Source organism: Teleopsis dalmanni, chromosome 1 (assembly GCF_002237135.1).
Source record: "Teleopsis dalmanni isolate 2A chromosome 1, ASM223713v2, whole genome shotgun sequence".
NCBI classification, from domain to species: domain Eukaryota; kingdom Metazoa; phylum Arthropoda; class Insecta; order Diptera; family Diopsidae; genus Teleopsis; species Teleopsis dalmanni.
This window is the reverse complement of record NC_051846.1, coordinates 215,040,436-215,065,168: the sequence shown is the minus strand read 5'-3', so window position 1 is coordinate 215,065,168 and position 24,733 is coordinate 215,040,436. Positions and strand designations below refer to the sequence as shown.

The window sequence follows — 24,733 nt, the reverse complement described above, 5'->3', positions numbered from 1 at the left end:
ATAGTCATTGCGCCCGTTCGGATACCTTGTACCTTGTGTTAGCCGTTAAATATTGGACGATAAAGTTTCTGTTTGGTTCCCGTGTTTATATGCAGGAAAAGGGCATCAGCGGAATTTTGCCATGTGGCTGAGTCGCCGTTCGACTCGACTCAGCTCCAATGCTTTCGGCTTAAATGAGATAAACGCAAAATGCTTTGTTTAGCTTCGATGAATGCATAAATTAATTGAATTTATCGCATTAAAGTAATAAGCACTTTCATTTATGCTTCCATAATGAAATACACTTACGGTAATGAATGGATAATTGTAAGCTCGAGTTCAAAAGCGTTTCTGCTTGTGTCATATTTTAATCCGTCAGTTATTTCGGTTCATGTAATTCCAGTTTTATTATTATTTCGTAATATTTTACACTTCATGAACGCTGTTCAAGAGTAATAAGCAAGTAATCCTTATTACGATTACAAAGCATTCCAAAAGTTTATGGTGGCATTTTACGCTAAGAGGAAAGTTTAGTTGCTTCAACAGCTTAATTTTAATTATTTAATTAATTATTTAATTACTTTACATAAAAGAATATTTAATCCTTTACGTATTCTATATTTTTACTTGCTTATTCAGCATCAAATCCTAAAGAATGAAGAAAGAATGCGTTGCTTTAAACTCGGGTGCAACTTTCAGTTAAATTCAGTTCAGTTGCATCACAACTAATCACAGTTTTAAATTGTTGACTATATTTAAGCTTTGCCATTGCGCTTCATACAAATATTGACTTTCTGTTGTCGTAAACGGATAAATGACACCGCTCTGCAATAAAATTACAAAAAGTTCAAATAAATGCCATCAACAAAATTTACTCCGCAAAAAAATCTCTTCAAAGTGTAATAATACACACATACGTTGAGTTTTGTGTAGGAGTTCGACTTTATACCCAGTCGAACTGAAGATGAGATAGTTGAAATTTTATAGCGATATTAAAAGGGTGACAAAATGGCACAAAGGAGTGTGCAACACAATCTCCTTTGGACAAAACCATCTGCAGTAAAGTTGGGTAGATGCATTAAGAAAAGCAGAATTTTTATGGTACAGATTTGTACTGGAAAGCTCCTAAAATGCATTGGCGGATTCGTAGAGCAAACCACGTGCAAACCGTGATTAATAATATCATTAAATAAATAAATAATGGTATAATATCCTTGAATGAGTTTATATCTCCACTCTCTTGACTCAGTTTTTATTTATATAAAATCAAGTTAGCAGTTATTAATTGGGTTTGCTCGTTACAGCAAAAATAATTTAGATATTTTTATATAAAAATATATATAATATATATATATATAATATATAAATAAATAAATATATATATATAATTATATATATGAATTAACGTAGTTAAAGTCCGTTGATTTATTATAACTCGTAAGGTTTATTCGTAAGCCCGACTAGCTACGTAATGACAGATGTAGAAGCCGTCTTTCACTCATAGTAACTGATGCCTCTATAGTATAATTTCGCTAAAAAATTATAAAAATAGTCGAAAATATTTTCCAACCCACCTAATAGCTCTGTTACAATCAGACTTCATTTGCATTATGTATAATATATATATTAAATATAACTAAATATAACTTTCATTATTCGTTCTAACCTATGATTAAGCAAAACTGATAAAATATATATAAACTGATCTTCCGATGGCCTTGACGAATATTTGAACGCGTATTTTGTACTGACTTCAAATTAATTTTTTAATCTAAATCAAAGATTAATTTGAAGTTGATAGTACAATTCTTTCTCAAGTAATTAACGTTTTTATTGGCTTCATTAATATTACTTTTAAAGAAAAATAAAATATCCAGAGACCTATACTATACAATATTAACTTTTTACGGAATTAGTAGTGACTTCAAGCTTATCGATCTTCATACTAAAAGTTAGATTTCGCAAAAACTTATTGAAACTTCCTGAACATTTAGAACTTAAGAATTTATTATATTTTTTCATCATTTATTTTTACTTTTTAATGTTTAAAACTATTGCCCGCATGCATTTATATTGTTCAGTTTCGACCCTGTGCATGTGGCTGTAGTGCTCCTGGCGTCATACAAATATGCTCAATAATAACTAAATCTTAATGTTTATAAATAGACGAGGATACACAAAAATACACACGATCGAAAATAGGGAATATCAAACGATTTGTCTTGCTTATGCAGTGAAGACGTTGAAAGCCATTAATGAATTCGTAATAAAAATTATTATATATTAAGACGGTTTTACGGCAGTGGCGGCAATGACTATAAATAAGAATAAGAAGAGCATGTAGCATAGATACGAAATAAAATACGAAATTTCAAGTGAACATCCAAACAATATTAACGATATTTCAAAATAAGAAATAAACTCAATTTTTATTGGATTTATGAAAGCAACAACGCGTATTTGGCTTATTTTATGGGCAGAATCACCAATGAAACCTGAAAGTTTACGTTTTATTATTTGAAAACTTTAAGGCTATTTTTACGAGTTTGTAAAAATTAATTTCTAATTAATTTCGTGTAAACAAATCTCTCATGCATTTGACGTAGATGACTTTTTAAATTTATTCAAAAAGAGTGTGGGGAACGAGCGAGTGGGCGCAGGGCGTAGGGAGTGAGTCGTCAACAAAGGCAGCTAGCTGTTCAGCTATTCAGATACAGAGCTGCGGATATGAGTAGGTAATTGGATTATTACTTTTCATGAGTAAACTTGATGGGTTCGCTTTAGCAACATAACTTCTTTATATCTTTAATATCTTTATCTTTTGCCAAAATTAAATTAAATTTGCTGCATAAAATTACACAAGGACCTTTCCTTCATTAAGGAACAGTAGAAACTTTGTTTATTAAAATTTCTGTCTGCGATTCTTGGTACTTCTTCTGTGAGTAGAAGTTTGTAGTGCATTTAATCAAGTGTAACTAAAATATGGCCATATCTTTAGCTTTATCAGTGACAAAAGGCGAGTATGTGGGTATGTGGTTTAGTGTGATGTACATTTCAACTAACAATATAAAATAAATGTCTTAAGAGATAAGGACACTTTGCATTATTAAATATCAGCATGAGTTTTGACATGTGGCAACCGAAATTTCACGCGTCAGAGACTCAAACATCCTTTTCTTTTCAAACATTGATTTGATTGTGACTTGTTCACAGTTCACAGTTCATATGCCGCTCAACTAGGCTACAAATTATCAGCTACAGGCATTTACACTCAACATAAAATATCCTATCTCATATAGTTACTGCTAATAAGACTCTGCTTGTGATACGACTGACATCGCTTTTTGGTAAGACTCAGGCAAGGTATCTGTGATGACTTATGCGATATATTTTGAGTATTTTTGCCGCTACTATTTTCTGCAGTGGCAAAGGGTTTTCAAGTTTCAAGGCCAAATAATTTTCTGCTTTTCATAAACTCAAAAGACTTAAATATTTATAATTCTGTAATTTTGTAATTTAGTATTTTTGTAACTTTGTAATTGTGTAATGTGCTTAAAGTACAAAAATTAACCAAAATAATTCAGTTGAATTACATGTATGAGCACCGAAAGTATCGCTAGCGAGTCACAAGCATTGCCGTTTAAATTTAATTGTTTTGGCAAAGTATCTTTCATGAGCAGTCGACAAAATTATTGGCTTTATTTAACGAGAAAACATAGCGATTTTGTAAATATTATTTGCATAAAACGTGCCGCGAAGTGTTGAGCAAACATTTCACTTTTACTTTCGCCGTATCTGAAAATACGTAAATACGTTCCAGAGTCAATATTTACAAAGGCTCAGGGTTAATTAATTTTATCCGCTTTTGTTGTAAACATTTCGTTGCTGTTCTGTTCATTTCGGCTTCGGCTTTTGTTTACTAATCACAAAATATCGCGGCCAATTTGTTATACCAATGTAAACACAAACAATATTGACATTTGTTGAATGTTAATTAAAGGGCACCTAACACCGAGCATCGAAAAAAGTATCTATAGATACAATATTTATATTTACATTATGCAACATTTGTTATGAGATTGTGCGGTTGATTGAAGCAACAATGCTGTGGGAAGAGGTCATTAATAACATATTCTTAAACAAATAATATGAATTCTATTATCTTATTAGATTCGGGTGTGGGTGAGAGAGGTTATAGACTGAAAACAATTTGCCTTAATAAGTTCGGCGATAATAGAATAATTAAGAATAAGTTATCGTATAGTAAATAATAAATAGATTAACAAAATAATTATAAATTATTATTAACAAATATTATTTCAATATTTGTTGCGGTACATGTATAATCCTTTTTATTTATACTATTGAAGGTAAATATACTGTTGAGGACTTAAAATTCTCTTCCCAGTTTTTTTGTGATATAGTGTGCACAAGTATCTGCTGAACCTATTATTTTACTTGATATAGATACAGAAATTCTATTGTGCAAAGTAGTGTATACTACTTGCATTTGAGTAAATACAGGGGAACTATTTTAATATTTAATATTTTAATATTAAAAATATTTTAATATTCATAAAAATATACAATTAAATATTTAATGTATTAAACCAGAACATGTTATTCGGTCTACAATACCATGCAGGTTGCTATATGAGCACTTTGCACTATGATATATTAATGTATCCATTGGTTTTTAGTCCTAGTGTAATTAAGAAAGTGTCAGGTGATTGTACTCATAAGTTTCGTTTACCAGCAATTGAATGGAAATAAGCAGTACAAAATACCAACTATAATATACCAAATATAATTTTTTTATAAATAAAATAAGTAAAAAGATTAGATAAATTATTTGAAAGTCATTGGAAAAGAATATTGGGTACATTTAACTGGTATTGTTTGGGATCGCCGGTATAATTTACCTACATACCTAATTGGTATTATTTAGGTATTACAGTTATTATTATTTAACTATATATAACTATATATCGCGCTCATCTTCGGAAATCGACATGATTATTGCTATCGCATCAGGTATCCATCAAGCTACAATTGCCTGATCGCTGCAATGGTCATCGTCCCACCAGCAAGCCTTCGTATTGACCTTAATAATATCCATAGCTTTAAGTCAGCCAATCGATTTAAAAACGTCCTCAACCAGTCGGTTTTTGATGGCTATATACTTCCCAACACCTTGCGATGATCGAACAATGTCTTACTTTTTAAGCATTATCATCAAGATAACTCTTAACATGATCATACTTTGTTTGGTCCATTGTGATCGATGTATATCTAAATTGTGAATCTATTTGAATACAGTTTAGTTCAGGTTCAGTTCATTTTGTGGATTTCACACATCGGAATAACTGAGATACAACTACGAAGGCTATTTCGTAGTATCAGCTGATACTAATCTAATAGAGTCTTTTATTTTATGATTTTATTGGCTAGGAAGAGAAAATGTCCAAAGGTTAGAAACTACTTAGGCGGTGTGACATATTATGATATGTATTATAATAAATAATAAAAACGGTATATGGTATATGATTTATTTTTTAATTTTTCGGTTGAATGTGTCACTATAATCAGTCAAAATAAAATTTTTGAAATACATTTTAAAAGTTTGTCCAAAATATTTTTATTGTTGTTTTATTATTAAATAATTTCTTTTAAACTTCACTGTTTATCTCCAAAATCTGTTATTGGCATTTATAGGTTTGAGAAAAAGGAGGAAACCTCAGCAAAATGAAAGCTGTCAAAAGTAACAAAAAATGGTTGGCGAAAATAGATTCTCCCTTCCTTTCCAGATTTTTCACAAGTTTTCAGCAAATTTCTTATTATGATTATTAAATTTCTGTTTTAAGGAATTTCAACAAAGAAATTTCGAAAATCATTTAATTTTATTTTACTTGTTTCTATATTTTTTTATAATTTTCTTTCCTTTTATTTTTAATGCGCTTTTTACGCGGCGCTTATGTAAATATGTAAGTAAAATCTTAGAAATTTTTTGACAGTGAAAGCGTGCAAAATTGCCAAAAAAAAGTAGTGAATAACATAAACCGAAATATTTTATTTGGCAGAAAATATAAAAACAACAAAAACAAACAGAACCCATTTTCTTTTTAGTTCACATCTTTTAATTTTTGTTAAGGTGGCCTGCCTTTCCTTTTCCTGGTAGGCAGTCGTTTTATTACTCTTTGTTAAGGTTTATAAGGCGCAATTTAATAAGAACAAAAGTGGCAGCAGAGCAACAACAACAACAACAACAACAACAACAACAACAACAATAAATATGCAGCAATACTGGCAACATTTGTGCCATGACAAAAGCTTTTATCCGCCATCTTAAAGAGATTTTTTGGGTGCTTTCGCGGCAGGCGACATTGCTGTGAATTCCTAATTAAATTTCGCTTTAATTAGTTCACATGATTGCACACGTGACAAATTTCTTATTTCCTCCCTTGTATCTGTGAAAAAGTCAATTCCATTACTCAACTCCCTGCTGACGCTGATGTTACCTGGCGTTATTGTCGGCACTTCGTTGTCAATATTGCAAAATAATTTAAGCAATTTAATTCTTTTCTTGCAAGCTACTAAAAATTTTGTTCCATACTTTGTGGCTAAATTTGTTATATCTGAAGTTCAGTGGTGAAGAGATATAATCCTTATTTGATATTGATATTTACTAACTGATTCCGTTTGAACTTTTTTCTATAGCAAATTCATTACCATCATTTTTAAGTGTTCAAATCAATTTCAGCCATTCTTCTGGCCATTCATTTATTTGTTCATATACTCCAGCTTGAATTGCCGTACAAATGAATTCCACATAACCGCCGTTCCCTTCTACTCTCTTGCCCACATTTGCAAAATTGGAAATATATTTTAACCACATATCGCAGTTCGAATTGCAAACGATTTTTCCTCTTTCACTTTCAGGAAAAGTGTTTTTGAGTTGGTGACTTCATTGCCACTATTTTGTGCTAAAAGTGTCGAACTTTGAATGAAAATTGCCACCTTTGCCGACAGTGTTGTTGCTGTTGTTGTTGCTATTGCTGGTGCTGTTGTTGGGTACGTGCTGTTGTTGGGTAGGTGCTGTTGATGTTCTATGTGCGATGTGCGATGTGCAGTGTTGCTTTTGTGGTAATGTCAAACGGAAATGCACTTAACATTTCAGCAAGTTATCGTTTTGTCCTCGAAAAATAGAGAACTCCTAATATCGAATGTAATCGATGACTGTGCACTTTTGTGCATGAAGGAAATACAAGCTGTGAGCTCATATTGAGTTTGTCATTACGCTTATCATATTTACGAGCTGATTTACGTTGAACGTGCTATGTGGGACACTTCTGTGTAGCCTATGCAGGGTTCTGAAAATGTGCTGTATTTACTGTAATCAATTTTAATGAGATATAAAAGCCATTCTAAGCCGTTCTTGTGAGGTGATTTTGATTTGTGTTGTCGCATTTAAAAGAAAATTAATAGAGTAAAGTAATGTCTGTGGTCCTTTAATGCAGAAGCGAACAACAAGAGTGCTAAGATCTTTGTCAGATATTTATGACTTAGGAGTAATGGCAACTAAGAATAAAAGCTAAAATTTTTTGGATTATCTGAAATTGAATCCATAAAAAATGCTGACAAAATGCATTGGTCTATTTAAACTGTAATTTTAGGTAGGAATGTAATTTACACAGTCATTCAATTTGCAATTTAAAATTATAGAGTTTAGTATTTACAGCAGATTGGTTGTATTTACATATTCTGTGATACATCATCACAGAATATCATCACAAGATGTGAAGATTTAAGTGGAAGAGTTTTTCTTTCAGTCGTATATATTTTAATTTTCCACCTTTATCTAATATAACATATATTTTGTTATAATTACATATTTTTTATATACGCATATATCTACATATACCAGATGGGGAGGAAATTTCAGAAAAAATTCTGAACCTTGATTTCAAAGCATTTATGAAAATACGACAATTTCTATAGCAAAAAACTAATTGGAACTCTAACAAAACAAATTAGGCTAATGGGAACTAGTAACCTTTCATGTTATTAAAAAGTTCACTACAATCCCAACTTAACCACTATCGGTGATCATTCAAGAAACTTAAAAGAGTTCAACAGAAACTCCTAAATAAGGCACCTCACATTTGCATGGAATTTTTTTTTGTTGCAGGCAATTAAATTCATGAAAACTGGCAGTTCCACTGCAGGATATGTTCCTAGTTAGAGGCATTTTTGTCATAACATCTCTGTTTAAAGGTGTGAAATAATAATGAAACTTTTGAGCAATATTGCGCACATTTGAATACAATTTGAAATGCCGCCGGTCACAGGGCGATACCATGTAAAATGAATCCCATTGGCTTTCTGTGCACTGTTAGCCAGGCACTGTGACAGTGAATAACCCAAATGGTTGTCTATTCCTATCTGGATTGGAATTTTTATTTCTATTAAAGCAGAAATCTAAACGAAGCCACATGTAGCAAAGCATTGCAGTTCGTACGCACTTTTACCAGGGAATGCCAAAGCGAAACACTGCAAGGCGCATTGGGTGTATGATGAGCTTTCGCAGGAATCTGAGGCCGCCGTCCGTCGGTGCTGACTCTTCCGTGTTATGAGCATTCATACTGTATTTTGTTTATGTTGAACTGAATAAATTAGTATTGCTTAGCTGAGCATTTCTGTTGGCGTTTGTTTTACAATCATAACTTATGTGGATACAAAGTGACTGTGGTCGGATTTTTATCTGAAATTGTTACCTAGAAATCACAATTGGGCAGTGAAATAAGTGCAGGCTGAAACTTTTCTAAATGAGCCATTAAAATGCACAGGCTGTGTGCATATGATATTTACAAAATTCCGAAATTATTTTCTATTGCTAAGTAAATTACACACACTTTTCCAAAACGAAGGTGAATGAAGCCGGAACGAAGCATTCGAGGACAGTGCGAATTTGGCATGGAACTTTATTGCGAACGAGTTCATATTTTAAATAAAATGAAATGTTTAAGGATTATTTGTTTGTCCAAATGGTTTATATTCATTTGGACTGAACTAAGAGTCCTCAGTTCTGTTTGCAGTTGTCCGCCACTTAATGGCAAGTGCGGTTTCGGTAATATATAATTAATAGTTTTGTGTATTTGTTGAAAACTCATTTCATAGTTTAGTTATGAGCTCGAATGGAATTTTATATATCCACTTTATCATTAAATTAGTTATTAGTGCATAGTTTGTGTTAGTCAAATGCAACGGCGACTGTAAATTTTTTAAAAATTATGTCGCAGTTTAGCTTTAATTAGTTGATCTAAAATTCGCAGACCGCAGTTAAGAAGATTATATAATAAAATTTTTTAAAACATCCTTTGACTTTAAATTCATGATAAAATTGGCAATGGCGCTAGCTAGATTTTATCGGATTAGCATAAAGTTGATTAAAATTTATAAAATGTTTAAGGTACCGTCGTGCGTTTTGTGGCTAATTTGCTGAGTATGACGCGTGTATCACAAATCTGACACAGCATGACTGCCAGCCAGCTCTAAGGAAGGATGCTTAGCACACAAGAAGACACCTCAAACGCAGACAAAAAGCCACAAAATCCCACACAAAGCCCATGTACTTCTGAATATTCTGCATGTTTTGCATTTATGGGAGTGACTCACTGCTCTGTTGAATCTTCTACGTTCCACTTTTTTTGGCAAATTATAATTCCTATTCTATTATTTTTCGGTAACTTATCTTGTGCACAAATTGGTTTAACCAATGTAATCCCTGAGTTAATATTTCCAGCAGGCAAGACTTCGTGTTTGTCGGCATGCTGCTAATGACACAATGACAAAATGACACAATGAGTACAGCCAACAATGCGAACTACTCCTGTTTCTGCTCATGCTCCTGCTATTTCTTCTGGTGCTCTCGCCACTCAAACAGCAGTGAAGTGACACTTCATTCGCCATTCCTTGCATTTTTGCATGCCGCACGCTAAGCAAACTTGGAGCAGCTGAACAAGGCAATGTTCGCTTTCTCGGCCGCAGCCGCCTGGACCAACTGCAGATTTAGTGCGCAATTAAATGAACATTTAAAAGTTTTAATTTGTTGGCAAATAGCATGGACAATTTAACTGTTGGTTTCCGAATTATGAATAATAATTTTTCAATTTGCGGTTGGAAGGATTTCCATGAGTAGTTACTTGTTAGGTAAATAATGGTCTGAAAACTCTTAGAATAGCTTTGACAAGATCTTTCAAACTGGAGTGCGAATGTTGGTTACTGGGTAGGGAGTTCTGTTTGAACTTCAATTTAATGTTTTCATAAGTTAATTAAAAGGTGATATAGAGTAGAATGCGGAATGTTAATACAAATAACAAATACTCTATATTGTTTATGTTTTTGGTTATTGGGTAACTGATTTCAAATGAGATTTCTTGGGCAATGGGAAATGGTTCAAAGTCTTATGAACTTATTTACACACTTTGTAATTAATATTAACTAAAATTTCAATATTTAGTAATTTTATTTTAGACATTAATTATGTGCAATCATTCAAATTGTAAACGTTTATTACAATTACTTTTATTTTAAAGGAAGTGATGTTTACTGAAATTATTACATTTAAAATGTAAAGTATATGTTACATTATTTAATGAAAGATATAGTTATATTTATAGTTATTTAAATTTTTAATTCGCACTTTTCTTACATAAATATTTTTGTATTTTGTATGTGTAGCACTGGATAATACTTCGGGACTGCTACTGCCAATTCAAAAGCGAATGCTGTATTTTTGGATTCCTGGTCACACTAGAATGTCTCTGATTTCGCGCAAAATTTCTCAAAAATTAGTTGAGGTACATCTTTCTATAAACAAGAGTTTTAGTGTACATTTAGTAAGGTCCCTAATAACCAATATTTTGTTAAGAATCAAAAGTCGCCGCTAAAGTTGCCACACTACAGGTAAGTGTAAGAATAAAAAGTTCATTCGTCTTTAAAATTACAATATAATTACAAAGATATGTGCTCTTCAGTAAGAAAAAGCACTTCAGTTATTATTAGGTCATAAGAGAATTCATTTCAATCAGCTCTACTGTCTCTAAAAGATGTCTGAAAGAAAGTTCGATTTTTAGTCATTTTTTTTGTGTTATGCGGTTTTATGTGCTTCTATTCTTATTTGGTATTGTACTATCTATAACGAGAGCAATTTTGATTTTTATTTTAAATGAAGTTGCTCCATTCCATTGAAATCTTAAACTCCATTCACTTTCTATTCCAACAATAATAATAAATATAATTTTATTCGTTTTCTATTTTATAATTGCAATGGACAGTATGTAATTGTCATCGTATATATATATGTATAACAACATAAGAAAAACGATTAAACTTGTTAATATATAATACATTTTTCTTTCACCAGCTAATAATAGGTGGAAGTCTCTTACAACTAGTGTAAAATCTCTCTGAAATTATCCTACGTTAATAACTCGTCAATACTGGGTGTCTGTTGATTCGCCACTGCCATCAACCAAACAAAAATAGGTCGTTTATTGGTCAGAAGACAACCTTAATCTTCATCAGTTTAAAGATAAGCATTAAAAAATAATAACTTTTAATACTAATATAATATAAAATAAAACATATTTTTAATGTGTGTACTTATTTAATTAATATTATTGTTTTTCATATATAATCGTAATAATAATAAATTAGGAAAAATATTAATAAATTTTGAAAAGTTTACTGAAATTAAATTAAATTTACTTTTAAAATTTAAAACAGATTTTTAAATCATCTAATACAAAATTCAGAATATAAATTAGTATATGTGTATATGTGTGACTTGAGTGTGTAGAATACAGGATTTTTAAAAGTTTTTCCTCAGGTACTCGTAAAAACATTTCGCTGAAAATCAGTGTCGGAAAACTTGATAAAATAGATAAATAATTTACAATTCATTTTCAAACTATTTAAAATAAATTTTTGCCAGTTCGTATGGTCCCCATTAATGGGCAGTCAGTCCCGCTTGATGAGTACACAAAACATTTTTTGGTAATTATTTATTTAATTTTTCGTGTTGCTTTCGAGGCGCATTGTTGATATTGTTGTACATCCAAAAAATACTTATTTTGCCTCCACATTCAGTGAGCAGTCCGGTGTGTAGTCCGGTGTGTAGTCCGGTGTGTAGTCCGGTGTTTATGATGTATGGGCGAAGTCAAAATATTTGAACCATTACCGCTATTTAGTTTGGGCAATTAAAAAGAAAATAATTAAAAGTTTCGAAATTAATTTAAAATTTTTAGAATAAATTTCGTATTGAATTGAAAAGTTGCCATGGTACAGTTTTAGCCATTGGAACGATCAACTGCAATTGAATGTATGGAAAAGTATTTTCGATGCTTAATTGTTGTTGTTTTAAAAAATCACTTAATTTTTATTAACAAATGATTTCATAGAATTTTAGTGGCTTTTAGTTGCTGTTGAAAAATATTTTGGTTTTGAATTTTAATTGCGTTTTTCCCATTAAATTTTTATGAAACATAAAATGAATTTATTATTTACATTAAAATAATTGAAAAACTGCATATCATTTGACTAATCGATTTATATGAGTTAGTGTTTTCTGGACAGAGGAAAAAGTGCCGAATATATAGGAGCGAATGTATGTTTGTGATAAGCTATAGTGGAGAAAAATTTTATATACCTTGGTGTGCCTTTGTTGCGAATCGCAATGGATTAAATTTATTTTTAGGATTTTGAAAGGATTATAATATACATTTAGTAGGTGGCATAAAGCTGGACAAAGGAAGCATATCTATATTGAGTGAATAATATATATTGTAATTTTTGTTTTTTTTTTTTTGTTTTCGTTTTAAATTTTATTACATTTTGTGGTTATGCAAATGTGTAACTAAATTTAATTGTTTGCGTTATAAAAATATAAAAGTGGCAAAAATTTCAAAAATGCGCCCAAATTGCAAAACAATTAAATTAACACAAAATGTATGAAGTAAGCGAAATTGTTGTTGCAGTTATTGCCAGCGCTGCTGCCGTTCGCCACAAATTGGTGAAAAAATATTCAACAGATCCAACAAACGTTTTGTATCGCGCGGCTGTACCACCACACCGAGGTGACAATTCAATTAAAATATTTTTGCATAAAAACACGCCTCCTGTTAGTCCTGCTGACGCTCGGCACAAAAACACCAATGATGCGACCAATACATATACAAGCAAATAAATACATCACCGCGTGCACATGCACACACAGTCACTGACACAGCCACCGTTACCCGTAAATACCCAACAGCACCGAAATGCAGCACGTGAGCGTGCTAAAGCGCTTTAATCGCATTTATGTCAGAAGTTGCCAGTTTTAAATTTTGTTTTAAAAATTCTCAAACGAAAAAAGTGAACATAAGAAAGAAATGAAGAAAAAAACAAATAGCAATAAAGTAGCAAGAAAAACCAACAAAAACAATATTTTTATCATTTTGTGCTGATATCGAAGCAATTGTCGCACTTTTGCCAAAACCAAACATTGTCGAATTCTGCGGTTAACGGCGATTCCGCGACAGTTCGGCTTATTTACAGCAAATGGAATGATGTTCCTGCAGTTAACATAACAACAATGACAACGGCGCTTGCAAAGTTCGTTTAGCAGCAGCGTTTATTTTCTTATTATTTATGATGTTGTTGTTGTTATTATTATTGTTGTTGTTGTTAATTTTTGTAATTTTTTTTCATAAATTTTTAATTTACATTTTTGGTAGCAGCGCGCAGGTGAATGCTTACTCAACATGAAGCTTAGTGCAATGTCAGTAAATCGTTTTGCGTATTTATTTTATTTGTCAGAAAAGCTATCAAGACCAATTTGTTGGTATTTCTGTTTTTCTACCCCGCTCTGAATGTTTAAACAAAAACAATAACAACAACAACAAGAGTAGCTTATACCACAGCAACGAAACGCAAAACTCTGCGGACGTCAGCGCAAAACACAATTTTCTGGTGAAGTGAAATTGCTGCCATTTTGAGTCCTGAATGTATTGGTTCGTATGTGCCAGTTGGCATGTTTGAATAAGAATGTAAAAATGAAAATAGCACCATTTAATTTTCCTAATAAAATTATGCTTAAATCATTTCATTTTCCCAACGAAAATATTGAAATGATTTTATTTTTGTATAAATCATTAAAATTAATATCAATTAAGTGAACTTTTAAATGTTGTTAGTGGTGAATGAAAGCCATTACTGATTATTACAAGTTAATCGAAGGGACAAAAAAGTAATGAAGATTGAAAATTTACTTGAAAATTTATATTTTACTTGTAGTGGATCTTAACTTGTGTTATAAATATAGTTTAATGGAAGAGGTACTATGAAAGTATGATAAAGTGTAAGTGGTTGTTATAACTCAACTGAATAGGTAAAGCAAAAGGAAATAATATTATAAGGTTATAAAATAATTTTTATAGATTAAAGTCGAATATTATGCACTTAGCTTAGTTAAAAAGTCTTGTATTTTAACTTTTACTATGCGTCGGTTGGTACTCAGCATTGATTCCATTTGTTTTAGGTGAACGTACTAATTCCATTATAACATTATGTAATTAGTTTTCTAAAGATTCTCATACTAATAAAATAAAAAAAATTCTAAATATTTTGCAAAAAAAAATTATCATACGCTCTGACAAAATAAAAGTCAAGATAATTGCTCTTTTGTGTTGGCGTAGCTTAAATAAAACATATACCAACAGTTCGAAATAAAATTAAACTACTGAATATTAAACTAAAATAAAAACAATAATAAATTAATATAAATAGCAGATTAAACGCAAACTTTAAGCAATTTAAAAATTGTGCCAGATAAAATTTCCCGCACAAAAAAACACACAAAAACAAAATAAAAATGATGCTTTATAATCATTGATGTCCTTATCGGTGACTTGTTAAACAATTGCCATTAATGTTGTTGCTGTTGTTGTTGCTTTAACAGTTAAAATCACAACAAAAAATAAAATCAAAACAAATCTGAAAAAAACAACACAAAATAATTAAAGTGAAAAACCTACAAAAACAATGACAATAAAAACAATTTTGAGTTTGTAGGGAATACGAGCGAAATTACAGCGAAAACAAGAAGAGTACATAATGCACCAACAACAACAACAACAACAACAATGCCAACAAAAAACAAAACAGTGGCAACAATAATAATAATAATAGAAGCTTCTATTGTTAACAATGTTAAGGCAAAATAGCGGGAAAGTTTGCTTTGGCAAAACTCAAATAAATAAATAAAATTTATTTTCGAGTGAAATTTCTTTATCTGCGCTTGCAATTCACTTTGATAAAATAGTGGGAAATTGCAAATTGTAGCATGGCAGTCAAGTCTTGGCATGCCACAGGGTTAGTCGTCGTTGAATCGTACACACGAGAGGTTCGTTGATTTCCGTGCAACAAAATGGCTGAGAGTTTCGTACTTTACGCAAAGCTAAGTTTCGTAGAAAAGTTTTCGTAGTGCTGTCGCCATTTGTTTCATAAATACGTTAGTATTCAAAAGTGTGCTTTTGTGTATTGTGTATTATATTTAGTGAAAATATTCGAGTTAATTTAATATAAAAGCAATAAATTTCTAAAATTATTATATATGAATAATATATGATAAGTACATATATGTTGATATCGTATGTGGATCATTTTATTTTTTCAAATATATGAGTGTATAAATGCAAAAATTTGTTGTATTTTCTGGATTAACAGACATAATTTTATAATTATGAATGGATCATTCGACTTTCTTAAAATTTTTTCTTATTTTAAGCAAAAAATGTCGGGAAAAAATTATTTTTCAAACGAAATTTAAATATTTTTAGCAATTAATTTTTCATAATTAAGTTGCCTTCATTATAGTCGCCAATTTTTTTGAATGTTGTTGTTGTTGTTATTGGTGTTGGTGTTGTTGTTTCGCATTGTCGTTGCGTCGTGCAGTTAGGCGTGCTGCTTTGGCTTGTCGTCGCTGTGTTGTTGTCGTGTTTTTATCGCAGCAGCTGCCATAAAAAATTAAAAAATTTATTGAAAAATGAAATAAAAAAGTACGACTGAGGAAAAAAATCTGTGCCAAGAAACTGAAACCCACAACAACAACAATTATAACAACAACGGCAAGCAATGAACGAATGATCGCAGCAAAATATTTAGTTCAAGTGCCAGGCGAAAATTAATGTATAAACGAAAAGTGCCGTGAAAACCCAATGCACTGCACCCACCCTCCCATCTGCTGAATAAGTTTCTTCAATAGCATTTATCGTCAACTTAAAATGATAATATGTAGAATCAAATTGTAGTGAACATAGTGCGACGCGTGCAACAGAAGCAGCATGAGTAGCAGAGATGATGGCGGTTACGTTGACGGTCGCACTGTAAGCATAAGCATAAGCATCGGCATCAGCAATGAAAGTGTCTGTTATTGTGCGAGACCTTGTGCTGTCACCGTCCCGCCCATTAGGCAATACACTCGATTTGTTTAGTTTATGCTAAGGGGTTGAGTTTTCCTGAAACGCGCCTCAATGTCTCTGCTGCTGCAGCGTCGACTACATCGCACCACATTCAATATTTTCCAAATTTTTATTTTATTTTGTTTTATTAAATTACCGTGTTTTTTTATAAGTTTTTGTTGTATTTTATTTTTTTTTGCTTTTGTTTTAATATTTCACTTTCTTTCGTTTCGAAAGAAAATGAATTTAGCTTTCGGCGGCAGCGTTTTCTTAAGGAATTTTTTAAAATGTAGTCAAGGTTATTGAAAATTCATTTGGAATTCATAATTATTTTTTGTTTTTTTATCTTATTTTATAAATATTAAAAATATTCTTTTGTTTTTTTTTCGGTTCGGAGTTTGGGCTTACAGATACGAAAAATTAACAATTACTTTCCCTTTTGTGTTTTAAGCATTTTTAATCTTTCAGTCGCAGAAAAAGAAGAAAAACCCACAAACGAAATATATAAAAAATTTAATTAAATTTCCATTTTCCAATTGTTTGTTATATGCAGTCACATACCTTGAATGCCCCTGTCAATAATATTTTTTTTTTTAGATTTTTAATATAAAAAAAAAACATAAATAAAATTCTTTTAAAATTTCACGGGTGAAAGTGCGTCTGACTATACAACAAAAAAAAACGAAAAATAAATTCATATATAAAATTATAATAGTTAATTGAAAAATTCACTTGAAATTTCATTGTGAGACGGAGTTCGGGAGACGGGAGACGGAAAATGCAACAAGTATGATTCCCTAAAAAACGAAATATTTTTCCATAAAATATGTAAATACAGATAGATCCATCTATATGCAGATCTGTCAGCAAGAGCATTCAGTGTTGGATATACAAAAAAATGTAAAAATAAAAAATTAAATGCACAAATTTCTAAAGTTTATGTAAACTGAAGCAGAAAATTGATTTAAATATTCATAAAAAATTTATAACTGTAAGTATTTTACTGCAAATAAATTAATAAAAACTTTTATGGTTAATGTGTAAGCAAAGTAGCTCAAGCCCCTCGTTCAGCTTTGAAAAGCTCGTGATGTAAATTTAATGGTTTAGAGAATAATAAAGTAATACTATAGATATATGACCTTTACACCTACTTTAGAGTATTTTCATATTAAAAACAATATACAGTCAGCGACAAAACTCTACATACACCCCCCATTTTTGCTAGCTCGTAAATCCAAGGACATAATAGAAAAAAGTAATGATACAGTTTTGTTTAGAACTGTTTTTTAATAATAATAAACAAAAGAAAATCCATTCATCAATATAAATTAACAAAGTTATTCGAAAAAAACCTAAAAAAATCATTGACAAAAGTCTACATACACTTCATTGGTTGTTAGATATAGTCGACAGTAATTTAAATGTTAAACGGGAAAGTACCGTTTTTCATATTTCATGCTTGTGGCATGAGTCATACATTTATATAATGCACTTAGTTGTGCTTTGAGAGTGGTATTTAATTGACACGAAGGGTCCACGAAAAGAATTTCAAGTGATATGCGAAATCAGGTTATTAAGCATAGAAATGAAAAAAAACCTTATGGTAAAAGTATCAAAATTAGTAAATTTGACTCGATCAACAGTTCAGACGATAATAAAAAATTATAAAAATAGTGGTTCTATTGAAAATAAGCCTCGCAGTGGCCGCCCAAGGATACTCATACGTAGGGATGTCAGCTTGGTTTTAAAAGAAGTTAACAAAAATCCGAAAGTAAGTGCCTTAAAATTAGTCGAACACATTGCTAATGCAACTGGGAAGCATGTCAATCCACGTCAAAGCTATTTTTCCTACTTCAGTTGCAGCTACGGCTCCCCAAACCATAGCACTGCCACCACCATGCTTTACAGTTGGCATTATATGTTTCGGGGTCAGTGCTGTTTTCGCTTTCCTCCAAACTTTAGCTTTCCCATCGCTTTCAAATATATTGAATTTGGATTCATCTGTAAATAAAACTTGCTTCCCGAAATCAAAATCCTTTTCTTTATATTGTTTGGCAAACTCCAAGAGCAGCTTTCGGTTTTTTTCAGAAATTAAAGGTTCTTTGCGTGGTATTTTATCATGAAAACCGTGGCTGTTCAACGTTCTTTGTACTATACGTGGATTGACATGCTTTCCAGTTGCACTAGCAATGTGTTCGACTAATTTTAAGGCACTTACTTTCGGTTTTTTGTTAACTTCTTTTAAAACCAAGCTGACATCCCTACGTATGAGTATCCTTGGGCGGCCACTGCGAGGCTTATTTTCAATAGAACCACTATTTTTATAATTTTTTATTATCGTCTGAACTGTTGATCGAGTCAAATTTACTAGTTTTGATATTTTTACCATAAGGTTTTTTTTCATTTCTATGCTTAATAACCAGATTTCGCATATCACTTGAAATTCTTTTCGTGGACCCATCGTGTCAATTAAATACCACTCTCAAAGCACAACTAAGTGCATTATATAAATGTATGACTCATGCCACAAGCATGAAATATGAAAAACGGTACTTTCCCGTTTAACATTTAAATTACTGTCGACTATATCTAACAACCAATGAAGTGTATGTAGACTTTTGTCAATGATTTTTTTAGGTTTTTTTCGAATAACTTTGTTAATTTTTATTGATGAATGGATTTTCTTTTGTTTATTATTATTAAAAAACAGTTCTAAACAAAACTGTATCATTACTTTTTTCTATTATGTCCTTGGATTTACGAGCTAGCAAAAATGGGGGGTGTATGTAGAGTTTTGTCGCTGACTGTATATATATTCACTTTATGACAAGCACTAATGATCTGATTTTAATAAAAGCACAAATGATCAACTTTATCAATTTCACATATAAAAATATACCTTTCTTCAAAAATGGTACAAATTTGAGCGCCATCTGTCAATTAGTTTGTTTACAGCAGCTGTTAATGTGAGACTACCTCAAGTGCATTTAGCGATTTTTACTATGGAAAATTCTTGTTGTACGCGATTTTTTGACCAAACACGGCACCACTTTGCTTTATTTTTATTTAAAAAAGAAAGTATTTTATTTTTTTGAAATTACTCAAATATGTATCTAATGCTAAAAATTTAGTATATAAAAGTGCTTACTATACATATTGTATCCAAATAGAATATTACTGCTTTTATAATTTTCATATGGTTTGGTATTATTTAGTAGAAGTGAAAAAAGAAATGGTAGGTTAGGTTAGGTTAATATGGCAATTAGTTGAGTTGACTTATTTAATTCGGCAATATGGGCCCATTGTAATACCAGAGCTTAAAAGCGGACCTTTACAAGGGACTGAAAATAACAGTTATTTCAAAAATTTTTAGAAAACAAGCAGCAACAAAAAGTTGTCTAAACTCATATTTAAGTATATAGTTATCATTTTACATGTAAGGTAGTTGATTTTTTAATTTTATACAAAATGTATATATGCATTTTGTTAGGTATAATCTTAATATAAAACCATCTAGATCTGATTAGTTTCACGTTTTCTATAGGATATAACCACTAATTGATATTAATATTAGAGTAATTATATCAGCTGCATTATGCTTTCAGTGCATTTTTAATCAATAATAGTTTTACGATCTCATTAAGGATGTACTTGTGATAGTTGATGTTATTATTTTGAAATGAATTTAAGCTAAATTAATTCGTTGTAATGATATTTTATTTTAGTTCCACGTTGAACAATTTTGTCATATTAATGTTAGCAATCTATGAAATATCACTAAACTCACAGTAATCTAATATAGCAATAATTCATTTGTTATGCCCTGGGCAGAAACATGGAGCTTTTTGGGTTTTTTCTTGTTCCTCTTCATCAAAAGTTCTGTAGCATCCATAGAATGTAATATTAACTGTTGCATACGACAGTATCCGATGATGATACAAATTAGAATCGAAATCTCATTCTTTCACAACTTATAAATTCCTAATTTGAGTACCTATTAAACAGTTTAATCTTATTTACTTCTTCCATATTCTATAGAAATTTGCATTCGCATATAAGGAGTGTAAAGAATATACTTCCAACTATTAAACTATCTATTCAAACGTTGTATTACAAATCTGTTCATGAGATTAGATTTTGTCACTTTCCAGTAAAAGTTGAGTTAAAGTCACTTACTCAGTTTTATAAGTTGAAATTCTATACCGAAACCTTTGTATTCTATTACATTGTATTTTCGCATAATTGGAATTGAAATCCATATTTCAAACTTCTTTTGGTTATCCTTTGATGAACATCCATAAGTAATGTGAGCTTAGGAAGTTAATACGATTTGCATGAAATTCTGTTTATTTAAACATTTCTTAAACTGAAATTCTGTTTTCTCCCTTGACAAATGTCAAATTCATAAATCTTTATTACGTCAATTTGGTTTAAGATAATAGTTGCATTGCCTCCTTTAAGTACTGGGTGTCCTTGTATCCTTTTGCAAATGTACTTATATTAATCATAAATCATAAATCATCTGACTACAAGTAACGGAGTTTTTGAATCTAATGTTTTGTTTTAAATATAATTATGGTTCAGGTATTTGTTTTTTTAAAAGTGCATACATATAACATACAAATAGTTAAGAAAAGGATTGCAAAATGTACATACGAATTAGTATATATTTCTATGCTGTAAAATAACTATCTTAAACAGGAGCTATTGGCATCAACAGAATTCATAAAAGGTTCCTGATTATTGTAGTCATACATTGTCATACATGATATTCTTTTACTAAAAGTTTAAGACACTCTCTAGCACCTTCTTGGCATAGCTTTGTCAAAAATGAAGACAACAGTTACTAACGTTCTTTAATTGTGAAATGCATGCGCAACACAGATAGATATATCTGCCGAATGAATACTGTTTACAACGACTACCATCGAAAACGTGAGTGAAAGTAGAAAAGAAGATTCACTGGATAGAGTTTTTTTACTACTTTAAATATTTATCAGACGTAACATTGGTTTCTTAGTTCAAAACTTCATTTCTCTTCTAAATACGTTTAATAGCTGGTTTAAGACTTCTCTTGCAAAAGGCCCATCTTAAATTATTCTTCTAGTAGACGAACAATTATTATCTATTTATCAATTTAACTGACGTCATTTGAAATACGAATTCTTAAAAAAACCAATCACAAAACATTTACTTGCATATTTTCTGGATAACTTCATTCAGTATATTTCATTAAATTGTTTTTCGGAGAAAAATTCTTTAAGGATTTGTTATAGATTCGTTTTTATTATTCATCATTTATTTCATCTGAATGTAAGGATGATATAATTTTCCTGATGTATGTGAATCATATGACTAAGGGATAAATTTATGCATTGTTTTGCATTTCAGTTTTCTTTGCAGTCTGACAATTGTGGAATTTAGTGAAAGTGCAAGAGAAAATGTTCAATCAAACTTTATCCAACAATATTTCAAAATTGTTAGACAACGAAATTCCATTTTTGAAGGATTTTACTTGTGTTACTCATTTCACTGCTCGGTACTTTTTTATGTTGGCAATCAGATCAAGTTGGAAAAGTAAACAGTAATAGTGTAACACGTCACGTAAGATACATTTCAGTAATATGAGCTATGAACTATGAAATATGAGATACCAAATAAATTGCATGTCTGTTGATTTCAAAACAAAATGTACGAGTGTTTTCCCCTTTACCTCTCGGCCTGACGTCAGAACTGGAATTGTTTAAACAAGCTGGCATCCATTTGAAACAAAATAGCATTTGCAAATGAAGGTAATAACTGTTAGTAATGAATTTAGAAGTTTAGATCTGCCATAGTTACAGTAGTCAAAATGAGTAAAATAGGAAGCTGTAGAGGCTTTCTTCGTTTTCTATCGCTTTTGTAGGAATAGAGCTCACTCTTCTGAATACGAAAACGTGTGTTTTAGATGCAAATTCACAAATGTGTTTTAAAGTTTAATTTTAAAAACATTTTATTTAATTGAGAAACTGCAAACTACTACTAAAATTGGTTGAATAAAATTGGCATAGAACTCAATTGCTTAGAAGAATTTTTTTTTTACGTTTATATTATTTTTCAATGCAAAAATTCATTTCCAAAAATCTGAAAATCCTTTTCATTCTGTGTAAATTGCAAGAAAATAGAATTTTGACTGCAAAGGCATTTTTCGGGTTTCGTTTCATTTTCTGCTCTTGATGGACCAAAGAAGTTAAATGCGAAATAATCACCATTTCAAGACAATAACCAATTGAATACATGTTGCTTAATGAAATGGAATTCGTAAATTTGCTCTGAAATATTTGCAATCAAGCATCAATTTTCTCTTTACTTGTGAATTCAATTCTATGGATTTCAATTACTATGTCATATTTTAGTTAAACTTCAATTATAGTATGAAAACCACAACAATTAAAGCAAAAACTCACAAAAATTCACAAAAGTAAGTCAGAAGTTATCTTCAGTTTAACTCTTAGGTTTGCAGAGTTTCATTATTCAGAATGATAGTTGATAGTCCTTGTTTTAGAAAAAAAGAAAATAATCATGTTTATTGTATCATTAAAAACTGTTCATAAATATAATAAATAATATTTACCTTATTAAACTGGTAAGTGCTACTCTTCGACATTTTTTGATAACATTTCAGTCATATAAATACGTTTAAATAAACAATTTTACCTTTTACCTACAAACCTAAAAATGACAAACCTAAATATATCTCTTTTCAGTAACCCAGTACCTCTAATTGTTTCAGTTAAAGTCCTGTAGAGATATCTGATTCCTTCATAATATCCGCAGAGCACGCCAGATGAGATGGGAGTAGGTTTAACTCTGAATTTCACAGAATCTGTAGGTATCAGTGGCGTTTAACACATCTAGTTTATATACTAGTAATTAATCTGAGTTCAGATTTAATTAAACTGAGAGACATGCCATTTGTGTCGAGTAAGCTATTAAGACTTCTTTAGGTCGTTCAAATTTCGCAAATTTGATTTTTAAGTACTAATTGCGTTTCAATAAGGGGATAGTCCAAAAAAACGTTCTCGTCATATGAAGTGAGTTAATATACATTCATTAATATACAATTGGTACTTTATTCATAGTAGCCAAATTATATATGAGATTTTTCAGCTTCCGACTAAATTGAATTTTGTGGTCTATGATTGGAGATTTTATAGCTACAGCCGTAATATATCATATGTATAATAATGATGACGTTTTTTTATCGCTTTATTTGTTAAGTTCCTTATTCTCTCTGCAAGTTTATTCTGTTTTGTACATTTAGGTAACACTTTGGCTATTTCTTCTTCTGATCTTCATTTCAAGTTGTATTGGTTGGAATGCTGGCTATTGTTTGTTTTTAGAAATTATTATATTTGAGTAAATGAAATGTGAGTTCAATTAAATTTAACTTAATTTTAGGTATGATTTTTTTAATAATTGTAATTAATTAATAGATAAAATCATCACAATTATGTAATCTCACTTTGCAATGAGTTATGTGTCTCTTACATAGGTTTGATTAGCATGCGAACGCATACTTATACTGTATACATTATACATACCTATATTAACTCGGAGATACTTAATGCACATTGTGATGTCATCAAGCTATATTTTTAGCAGTAGATTTTTAAGATATAAAGAAGCCAAAATATATTCAAATTGAATTTTCGTTGAAGTCTTCACGCTTTTTTGAAAATCAATTTGATTTTTCTACTTCCGACTTATCATTTTTTTCGTCTTTGAATAATATATTTAGGATACTTTCAATAATGGAACCAAACATTATTTTAACAATAGCTCCTTACGAGCACTATTTTAACTTCTCCTTTGTAATGCAACACAATCAGAACACAAAAATCGACGTTGAACTCAATATAAAGAAGATTTACAAACTATTTCCTTAATCCTCTTAAGATATTTTCCTTAAATCGATTTAAACTCAGCAGACATGTGTCAAAATAGAATGTGAGTGTTCCCGTAGCCGAAGTCTAAGCAAATATTTTGCATGACTGTGTTTTGGGGAAATGGATTGGGAGTGTGTGTCTGCATGCGCGCATTCCATTTCGATGGTTTCCATGATGATTACATGTAGCGAATGTGAAACAATTACTCTTCGTAATTTTCATAAACTCTTTGGATATTTTATCTAAAATAAACTATTTTCGCTGCTCTATTCGTATCTTTTCACATTATTTGGGTGTAAAAATTTTATGAAGCACTTCTTCGCA

General features: G+C 30.8%; 1 protein-coding gene across 2 annotated transcripts in view; it reads left to right on the top strand.

The window, feature by feature from the left end:
* Positions 1-15,420: 15,420 nt before the first annotated feature.
* LOC119671948 overlaps positions 15,421-24,733 on the top strand; it is a 60,911-nt gene continuing 51,598 nt past the window's right edge. For both annotated transcript variants that reach the window (XM_038082851.1, XM_038082852.1), the window contains exons 1-2: positions 15,421-15,532; positions 17,079-17,472. The gene's annotated coding sequence lies outside the window, so the exon portion shown is untranslated. The remainder of the gene's footprint in view (positions 15,533-17,078; positions 17,473-24,733) is intronic.